Source organism: Populus trichocarpa, chromosome 15 (assembly GCF_000002775.5).
Source record: "Populus trichocarpa isolate Nisqually-1 chromosome 15, P.trichocarpa_v4.1, whole genome shotgun sequence".
NCBI lineage: Eukaryota > Viridiplantae > Streptophyta > Magnoliopsida > Malpighiales > Salicaceae > Populus > Populus trichocarpa.
The window spans coordinates 4,212,714-4,223,817 of NC_037299.2; the positions used below are offsets into that span (position 1 = coordinate 4,212,714).

At 35.9% G+C, this 11,104-nt stretch overlaps 1 pseudogene; it reads right to left on the reverse strand.

Annotated features, from left to right (window-relative positions):
• Nucleotides 1-633: 633 nt before the first annotated feature.
• Nucleotides 634-10,394, reverse strand: LOC7475656 (disease resistance protein RPV1-like; annotated as a pseudogene).
• Between the last annotated feature and the right edge of the window lie 710 nt (nucleotides 10,395-11,104).

Below are 11,104 nucleotides of genomic sequence, written 5' to 3' on the forward strand. Positions count from 1 at the left end.
CAATTTAATAATAGAGTAAGGCTGGATTTGTTAAAAGGCCTCATAAAAAAAGTTTTATTAAAAAGCCAACAAACAAGTTAAACCCAACAATATATTGTTAAAACCCAATTTAATATAGGTTCATTATTAAAAAAAATGCCCATTTTTGTTGTGCTAGGTTTACTATTTTTTACACAAAAAATCTGACTTTAACCGAACCGAGCCAGTTCAATTTGAAGTGGTTTTCAATTCAGTCCAGGTCACGAAAATAATTGAGATTTTGTAAACACTATCCAATAAACTTTTAGTTTGAGACTCAATTATAGGTTTTCTAAAAACATTTTATATTTGTATATGATAAAGTACTAAAAATCCTACTCAATATTTGAACATTAAAATTGAATGGAATTGATTTCGAAGAAGAATAAAGGAAAAATAATGAAAATAATGATGAATGAACTAAAACCATTTGTTCTAATCTATCTATATAATGAAAAGATAGATTTTGAATAAATGACAATGACTTTTTTTATTTAAAAATGGATAATTGGGAAATAAACCAGTAACAATAATAATCATTATAGAAACTGAAATGATAATACTAAATATTAAATAAATAAACAAGACCAAGTCCAAACACATAAACAAATTAACTAAATAAAAAAATAACACTTACATTAAACAAATATCAATAAATAAATATCTTGTTTTATAAAATAGTTTAAAACTGGAAGGAGAAATTTGCACTCAATTACTTTTTCGTCGACCATATAAAACATAAATGAAATTAAATAAGATAATAAAATAAGATCAGCATGGACAACAAACACATATAATCCATAAACTAATTCCCGAGGAAATCAGAACTCTATGCCGATAATGATTGTGATATGCTCCCCAATCCAGCCACAAATAAAATAGCCAACAAGCAGAGAAGCTCTCTTGGCTTTATAACTTGTCTCCCAGTACGTAACCAAGACCTGTCCAGCATCCTCCAAGCCATATTTGATGAACTGCTATATCATTTAGAAGATCTTCGAAATGCTGCATGTTCACAAAAAGGTACAAGCATTAGATCAGCTAAAAGCATATGAGCAGGAAGTAAAGAAGTAACTTAAATCGCATACTTGATGAACTGCTATATCATTCATTACCTTCAAAATCTTCACTTTGTTTTTCAACTTCAACAAACTTGGCTATCTTCCTCTTATGAATTGAAAAAATTGGCCAGTTTTTGTGATACAGATTGCTGACTTTCATCCAAGGATTCTTCATTTCCACCATAATAATCGTCATTTTCATAAACCAAATGAATTCCACATTTCTTCAGCTCCACCCCTTCAATCACATGTGGTTTTCGCTTTCTTACCTGTATCTCAGAGCCATCTTTCAGCATTGAAACCAATGGATTGAAATGTGAATATCGACATAAGTGGATTTGATCTTCATGAGTCTTTGGTATTCCCTTTAAGTACAATGTGGTGCTGAAAATAGGTTTATTCTGATCCAGTAGATTGACCTGAATGTCTGGTACAACTGGGAAATATCTCAAGTGCTCTGGTATCTGACAGTCGAGAGAGACAACGACACCTATAATCACAGCTTTGATTTCACGGTTTCTTCGCTCTGAAAATTTTACGTCTTCTTGAGAAAACCAATCTGGGATTTTGCTCCCAGGCATGCTTAGGTTGCGTATATTCCTCAAGCAAACCTATAATAATAATGAAAAAGAAAGAAAGAAAAAAGTAAGAGGCAAAACCTTGTTACTCTAAAACTGGCACATATAGGTACAAGATAGAGAACCTTGGATAGCCTTCTCTTTACTTTCAAGGAGCATGCCTTGCAATTGCTCATATATAACCGTTTCAAGGATTTCAAGCATTCAATGCCAGGAATATCCACCACTTTCTCGCAATTTGTCATGTTCAGCAACGTTAAGCTTCCCAAGTTTGAAACATCCGACATAGTTTCCAATGCAAAGCAGTTGGAAACATCCACTTCTTCTAAGCTTGAAGGAAGCGGAGGGAGAGACTCAAGTTCTTCGCAGTGGGGCAAGTGAAGCTCCCTTAGAAGAGAAAGGCCACATAAACTAGATGGAAGACTGCTGAAATTGTTATGGCCAAGATCCAGGATCTCTAATGATGACAGTTTCTCAAAATCATCAGGAATTTTACCTGATATTCTCCAAGCACGGGCATTTAGTTCTTCTAGCAAGGATAGCTCGAAGAAGGAACTTGGGAGGACAACCAATTGCTCCTGTGTGCTGGGAGATTCAAGTGGCTCTTTTCGCATTTTCAATATCATTAAGTTAGAGAGCTTTCCAAAACTTTCAGGTAGTACTGTAACAGCTGTCTTCTCCATTAACAAGTGGCATAAAGACTTCAACTTCCCAATAGAAACTGGAAGCTTTTGGAGCTTTCTACACTGATGTAATCTCAACATCACAAGGTTTTCCAGCATCCCGAGGGATTCAGGCAACTCAATAATGTTAGAACCAAACAAGTCTAAGGTAGTAAGACTCAACATGCTCCCAATTGATTCTGGCAAAGATCTAAGAGATGTACACTTCCTCATGTAAAGCTTCTCAATCATTTTCAAACCACCAATCTGCTCTGGAAGATGTGAGATTGATGTCTCATCTAGCTCAAGTTCGCTGATAGAAGCTAGTCCTCCAATGGAATCAGGTAATTTGCTCAGGGAACCACACCCTCCAGCTAATAATGTTTTTAAATAAGGTAATGAACCGATTGCAGGAGGTAATTCCTTGATTGCACTCCTATTGATGGAAACTTCGGTCAATAACTGGAGATTGCCAACAGATTCAGGAATCGCAGTAAGTGATTGACACCACATCAAACTTAGTTTCTCAAGGTTTGACAAAGATCCGACAGAATCAGGGAGTTCTTCTACTGCAGATTGATTGAGAGAAAGTTCCTTCAGAGAAATCAGGTTTCCCAAGTGTTTTGGCATCCATTTAAACTAAGCTTCTCCAGTTTTGTAAGGCGGAAAATAGATTCGGGCAGCACTGATATAGCAGTTTTATCAACAAGAAGTTGTTTTAAGGAATACATGCTGCCTATTTCCTGTGGCAATTCTTTTAACTTTGGACAGTTAGAGAGATTGAGGTTCTGAAGAACTTTTAGCCCAGATACATCACTTGGAAATTCAACAAGGTTTGAGCAATCATTCAAGTTCAACTGAAGTAATGTCCTTGCATTCCCCACTGATTTGTGAACCTTAGTTAGCCGAATGCAACCCTCGAGATTAAGTTTTTCCAAGTTTTTACATCCAGATAAATCAGGACAAGCCACAAGATTATAGCAACGGTGAAGATCCATAACCATCAAGTTCTTGGCCACCTACAACGATGAATTTTAAGTAGCAAACATGAGTTACTAAGAGGAAAACGAGATCATTTTCCATAAGGGACAGATTGCAAATACTAGAATGAATTCAAAAGAATTGTGATGATGACATTATTCTATATCAGCTAGGAGACGAGGGTCTTGATTTTTTATAAGCACAAGGTTCAATTTCTTTCCAAGAGGCATCTTTTCAGGACAAAACTCACTATGTAGTTCTAGTAGGACAATACCTCTTAGAGCATCTCCAATGGAGAAGCCAAATGGATAGCTAAAAATAAAAAACTAATATTTTGGCTTTTCTTTGCTTGTTTTGCACACTCCAAGGGGAAAGCCAAACAAAATGCTAAAATAGCTTTTTTCTCCCACAAATGTTATTCCTACATATCTCTTCAAAGAGCCAAAACCAACAAAGTGGGGCCACTAAAAAATAAACCAATTAAATATAGTCATGTGGAAAAAAAAATAACATCAAATTTATTAAGAAATAATAAGACACTTGTTTCTTCCACTCCAATATAAATGGCTCTTCAAATGGCTTTTTTCCATTGGAATAGATATGGTAAAAAAAGCTATATTTACACTATTCAAAATGCTATTTTATCAATTTAGTTTTTCAAAATAGCATTTTGCATTGGAGATGCTCTTAGAGGGTCTACTATGTGCGAGTGTTGACACACATTATCATTAGTGTTATCTGTAGATACGTCAGCCATGTACGACTATCCAAGTCCCTTGTTTGGGAGCTATGATGATGTCACTATCCCATATCGGCTAGGAGACGAGGGCCTTCAACGCTTATAAGCACAAGGTTCAACCTCTCTTTCTCTAAGAGGTATCTTTTCAGGACAAAACTCACTATGTGGTTTCAATAAAACAATACCTCATGAAGAGCCTACCATGTAAATGTACGTGTGCGCACACACATCATCATGTTGTAAAATAGCAAAATAAGATCATATATGTTGGATAGGATTCCAAAACAAATCTCCCTTTGGCATGATTGAAACAGGGAGACCTGATAGTTATTTAACATTTTCTTTTAAGCCATTATATGTACTAGATAACCAAATCATACCTTGTTACTGGTCCAACCCCAAACTCGTTCAATTCTACTCTCTGAAAGATCAAGCACAGCTAGCTCATGAAGAGCATAATCAGAAGGAAGATTTTTCATTGGACAATTTTTCCACTGAAGCCACTTCAGGCCAGCAGGAAAATTCTTGAACTTCCCTTGCAGTTTTGCATGATTGATTTGCAGCAGTCTCAGATTAACCATTGATTTCAAGCCTTCAGTGTCAAGTATCATCTCTCCATCCTCTTGTCCTTGCCGAAGAAAAATCTTACACTTTTCAATCCGTCGAGTTCTCGTACATTTTTCTTTTCAAAGTCCATAACTATACCATGTACAATTTCTGTTCCCTGTTGACAGTCATTAAAGGAAGACATTCCAGAATAAGATTGGAAACAAAGATTCAGATCTCATGTTTCTTTCAGAATTTAAATTGGATGAACATGATTTGATTCATAAAAAATAATAATAACTCAACTTTTTTATTATTTTATTGCTCTCGCCTAATCATAATTACTGAATTCAAAATCAAACATTTTTCAAAATGAACATAAAAAATCCTAATCCGACATTTTATAGTACTGTAAGGAAAAAAAGAGCACAAACAATCTAGGAAAATAAAAATTAAACACCTTAAAGTTTGCGAAGAATCACATATTTTTCCCGATTGAATCACTTGGAAACAAAATCCATTTTCCTATGAAAGAAATGAAAGCATTTTTCGGTTTGAAAGAAGGCAGAACAATTTTGTTACGAGACTCATGAAAAACTAATTAAATGACCTCACTTCGTTACTCTTCGATAGTACATATATATTACTTATCAAGATATTATATTAATATTTAGAATGCTCTATCAAAAGTGGTTAAGGTTAAACAATTATTTAGAACATAGAATATATTGATAAGAAAATACATAATATATATAATGAAATTGTTGGCAAAAAAAAAAAAAGGTAATGAACAAATCTTATATGTTAACATACACCCACAATAATATTTACAGAGAAACATTATTGAGTTGATGAAACTATTCATATATAAATAATATTATAAATTTCACCCATGAAAATATTAATATGGGCCACCGGCTTAAACACCCCCACCCTCCAAAAATACCTTTTAATGACCTAGGCCGAGTCCTCGGAGCTCACCTTAGGTGCAAACTCATGGACTGGATGGATCAAACCCCTAACTTCAGCCTAGTAGGAACCTATCAGTCTTACCATCATCTGATCTACTGATGTGGGGGTAAATCTCAACCTTTAGTTATATATTGAGCTTTTAAAAGCTATGAAAAAAACGAGGATGAATGTGTATGTATAAAGTAATGAGTTGCACCTTCTTGCGCATCAGCGTTGACATGATTTCACCGCGATCCCATAGCCTACTACGCCCTCCGGGATCTGCAAGGTTTTCATGTTGAACAATTTGTCTTCCCATGTCTCTGAGTTGATCATGCATCCATAATTCATCATCTTCACGAATTTTAATGAGACATTTTGATGTCAGAACTGTGATGACTGTCTCAGCACTAAAGCCACAACCCTTCAAAATATCAATTGCTTCCTCTCTTTTCATTCCCATTTTAATAAAGAAGCAAGCAATATCAAGGAAGACATGCTTTTCATCTTCATCCAACTCATCATAACTTATTTGTAACACATCCTGAAGATTATGTGGCCTTATTCGTTGCAGTTTTTTCAGGGCATCTTCCCATCTATTTAACCCTCTCTCATTAAACAAAGTAGAACCAAACACTTCCAAAGCCAGAGGCAGTCCTCCTGTGAGTGACACAATCTCCTTGGATATATTCATGTATTCTTCTGTGGGTTTATCTTTTCTGAGTGCATGATAACTAAAAAGTTGTAAGGCTTCCGGGTAACCTAACTCTCTAACGTCGTAAAATTCATTGACAAGGTGTTCAGCTAGAACAGCTTTGTTTCTTGTTGTAACAATAACTCGACTTCCTTCACCGTACCAGCTTCTATTCCCTGCTAGTGCATTCAGTTCGCTTACATCATCCACATCATCTAAGACAATTAGTACCCGCTTCTCATGAACCAACATTTTGATTGCGGCAACACCTTTATCAATATTATTTACAAGAGGCCAGTTTGGGGAAAGATCACGAAGAAGTTTGTTCTGCAGTTTTACTAGACCACCATCTTCTTTAGAAATATCTTTAACGTTCAAGATGAAACTACGACTCTCAAAATGACCCACAAGTTTATTGAAGAGAGCTGTGGCAAGAGTTGTTTTACCAATCCCGCCCATACCATGAAGTCCCAGAACTTGAACGCGATTTGATTTATCATCTATGAACCTCTTCTTGAAGCCTTCTACACGGGAATCCAGTCCAACGGTATAATTAGCTATACCCACCGGGGTTTTTCTCAATTCTGTCAAAATCCTATTCCCCAAACGCCGAATCAACTGATCTTCTGATCTGTAATAAAATAATATATAAAGCTTTGGTAAGGTGAACAATTAGCAGAGTTGGCTGTGTTTTCCTACAAAAGTGATAACTCTACATAATTGCAATGATAGGATCCTTGGCCATGGTAGTAAATCCCATGAGTTGCTGCTTAAAACTGGAATTCTCTTTAACGCTATTGGAAATCCCAGGTTCCACCCAAAAGTTAAGTTGCAACAGGCTTCGGCCTTCCTTGTAAAGACCAATTAACTAGCTAATGTGAATCCATTATTAAAGCTCACTTTCTACATGAATGAAGCTCAAGCTTAACTCATTAAAGCTCTTTCTTTTTTCTTAGTTTTTTTTTTTAGTGAAAACGATCATGCGTGCGTGCTTTTATTAATAGAAGATATCTAAAGATACAACGAAAAGAACTCTAGGGAAATGATCGAGTTATAGCATTAATTCGGTTCGTGGGACATGTTTATAAAGAAACTCATTTGCATGTTAATTTATGAAATTTAAGAAGCAAAACAACTTGTATAATTTCATGTAATAAACTTATTTCATATGTAATTAAAAACACTATTTTTATCAAATAAAATTCAATAAGAATTTAAAAATAACATTGTGCTACGGTTCATCTTGAGTGCTTTATCCCAAAATCGTCCTTGGCTTATGTGTTGTTGAAGGCTGGTTGGCAGGGGTAGTTTCAGGTTTTGGTTCCTTTCTTTATTTGAGACTTTATTGCGCCAACAAAAAAAGGGTGGGAACCAAGGTAGAATCGGGTTTTAGTGTTTTTTTTTTCTTGGAGGCATTCCGTTTATGTTTTTCTGAGGGGCTTGGCTGGGGCAAAAAATCACAATCGTTGCTGCTGTGAGAATAGCTTGGATGTTGGTGTGCAGGCTTGGCATTGCGTCTTCGTCTTCTCGGATGTGTGCTTCTGTGATTTAGCTGCATTTGGCTCTGGTGTCGGCTCCCTGCTGCAAGTCGCTGGTGGTTGGCTTCTTGCTTCACTTGGGCTCTGTTGTTTTCCTGGAGTTGTCTCTGGGAGGATGCCATGCAGTCATAATCGTGCATTTAATGCAAGACCCAATTGGCTAGGCCCTTTTTTCCTTCGATTACATTGGGAGGGTTGCCGCTTTCTCGGCTAGATTGGACGTTCTTAGGTGAGTTAGATTTTGGTTTGTTGGTTTCGGTTCCTTGGGATCTTGCTGCCCTTTTTATGTTGCCAAGGGGGCTGTTGGTTTGTGATTGAAACACTATGCTCATTTGGTTTGGTTTCGGTGAGTTATTTTGTTATTTTAAAAAGAAATGTTCTGTCACTTCATTTTCTTATTTGTTAATAGTTTGGCATGCTACTGCTTGCATTTGGTTTGCCATTCTTTCACGTCATTTCTTTGGGGTCTGAAGGGGCGCATGGTTTTAGAGTCGGTTTGTCATTGCAATTTCCTTTCGTTCGGATCTTTTGGGTCTGCATGTTTTTCTTTTGGGGTTTGGGTAATTCCCAGCTATTGCTTTGTCTTTCCATTGTTTGTTGTTGTCCTTCTGCTTAGTGGTCGCTTCTTTTTTTTGGGTTTGAATGATGCTTCAGGATTCCATGTATCTTTTTTGCTCTAACGTTTTTCTTTTTAAATAAATGTCTTGTTTGCAGCTCTGATTTCTGTAAATTGAACTGGGAGGTGTTGGATTTTGATCGGTTCTTGGTTGGCCTACTTATGTTTTTTCCTTGGTGTCTTGCATTGTGAGTTGTTTTCTTTTCGCTCTGGCTTGATTTGGTTTGCCTTGCCAGTCACTTGATTTTGTTTGTTGTGTTGATTTTCTCGGTCTTATTAATCCATTTTCTGTTTTTTCGTTTCCCGTTTTTGTTTGGTGCTTGCATGTGTGGTGTTGTTTGAGGGGTATGTCTGGCTTTTTCAAAAAAAATTGTTTCTTGCTGGTTTGGGTTGGTGTTTGGCTGTGGTCCACGTTGTCAAGTGGTCTTTATTGTTGCCTGTGTGTGCTGCAAATAAGGCTTTCCTTTTCTGCAAATGTTGTCTGTAGCTTTGTTGTACCAAAAACATTTGATCCAATGTTGGTTCTTGGTTGTCAAAGTCTGTATGTGGCTTATTGTGTGTGTGGCTTGGAGGATATTGACTTTTTGTCTTTTTTTGTGCCGGGTAGATTTTACAGAGCAACATTCTGCTGTTGAAGCAGGGTTGCTCTGAATGGCTTGGACGGGAACATGGTTGATTTTATGGTTGATGTTTAGAGCATATAGGATTATTCTTTGTTATTTGCCATCAAATGATTAGGCTTGGGTGCAGGGCAAGTTTGGATTGCCTTCTTCTTTTGAACAACACCATTTTGGATTCTGTTTTGTTCATCTGGGTTGGTGTGTTTTAGAGTGTTAATATAGGGTGGGTAAGGGGGTATAAGCTGGATGAGTTGGGGTATGCTTGCTAGGCGTTGGGAAAAGAATTTAGGGGTTTGTTTTGTGCAAACAAACTTGGACTGTCTTCAACTAATTAATGATAGGCTTGGCTTCAAATGAAAGGGGAGTATTAGGCTTCAGATTGAGTGTGTCGTTCTCTTTTTTGTTTATGCGAATTGAATTGTGTCTTGTTCGGTTGGGCAGGAATGTGTTGCACAGTCAGATTATTGTTTGTTCATTTGTCATCAAATTTGTGCGAAATTCCATATTTTTTATGATAAATTATTTTTTCAGTTTTTCATTGCTTTTCTTTGCAAAGCCAATTAAAACCATATTGCACCTACTTTCATATAAACATAAGATTTACTTACCTCTGTAGATTTCATGCATTTGCCTCCTATAACTTGCGGTTTTATTTAATTAAATCTACAACTTTAGCTCTATCTACCTGCAACTTTTGTTATTCTTTATTTATGCATGTTCTGAGGATTATTATAAGGCTGTCAACTAATTTGTGGATCACCTTAGCACTTTTGGAATTTTTGTTATCTCCAGCGTAATCTTTTGTTTGCATCATTGGCCTTTATATGTATTTTCCCACCCCCAAGAACAACAAAAGGACCAAAGAGAAGGGTGTGGAAGAAATACATCACCTGGTGTCAAAAACGAAACCAGAAATACCACCAACTTTATTCATGGCTTCTCTCCACTTGCCCACCTTCTCCTCCCCAAACCTCTCCATGTGATTCATAAAATCTTGTTCGAGAGGACCCTTCTGTCTCCTAACATGGGATGGATCAACTTGGTAGAACACAGGCAGGATCAGCCTCTTCAACTCGCATATTCTAGCTAGCTCCTCAAGACACCAATGAGAGTTGGCATACCTTGGTGAAAGAATAATGATCGATAAGGCTGAATCTTCAATGGCCTCCATCAGAGTTGGAGCAATCTCGTCTCCCTGAGTCATTCCAGAGTCATCTAAGAAGACTCTGAAGTCTTGCTTGCTTAATGAATCGTAGAGATTTTTGGTGAAGCCGTGGCGGGTGTCTTCTCCACGAAAACTTAAGAACACATCCCAGTGGAGTCTGAGAGCTGCCGGAGAGGATGAAACAATCAGGCTATTGGCCATTGGGCGTGGCTATTTGGTTCTTTCTTTATTTTCCTTCCTTTTATCGTGGTCATGTAGTTGGTTGCATTATAACTCGGTCCGTGCTTCCCGTTATAATATTTTTGCATTTTAAAAATACAGTAAAATAATATAAAATTCCCTCGTACAATAAAGTCAAGATTCCCAAACGTGAGAAAAAAAAAAAAAAAAAAACAAGTGGCAAAAGTAAGATATCGAATATGACACAACGGCTTTGGTTGATTTGCGGAAAATATCTTATTGTGTTTTTTAAAAAACTATATTTTTATGTATTTATTTTTATAAAATATTTTATACAAAAATTAATCAATAAAAATTATTTTATAATTAATTATTAAACTTAATTTATTTATTAAAAAATATTTTCATCTCATAAAATTTTATAAAATATTTTATAAAAAATAATTCATTGATGATTTCATTTAATTATTTTAACTGCAATCTTCGTCTCGTCACCATAATTATCATCTTTTCTTTTTTTACTATCATTTTTTCTTTATTTCTACAATTATTATCTTTTTTTCCTACCATCACCTCCTCTTCCTCGATCATCTTCATTTTTTTTTTATTATTATCATCACCTCATCACTGCCTTCTTTATTGTCATCCCTTCTTTTATTTCACCATTATTGTTATTGTTTTTTATTTTACCATCACCATTATTGAAAAATATTTTATTTATAGAATGAAATATATTTCAAGATAAACATTTAAAA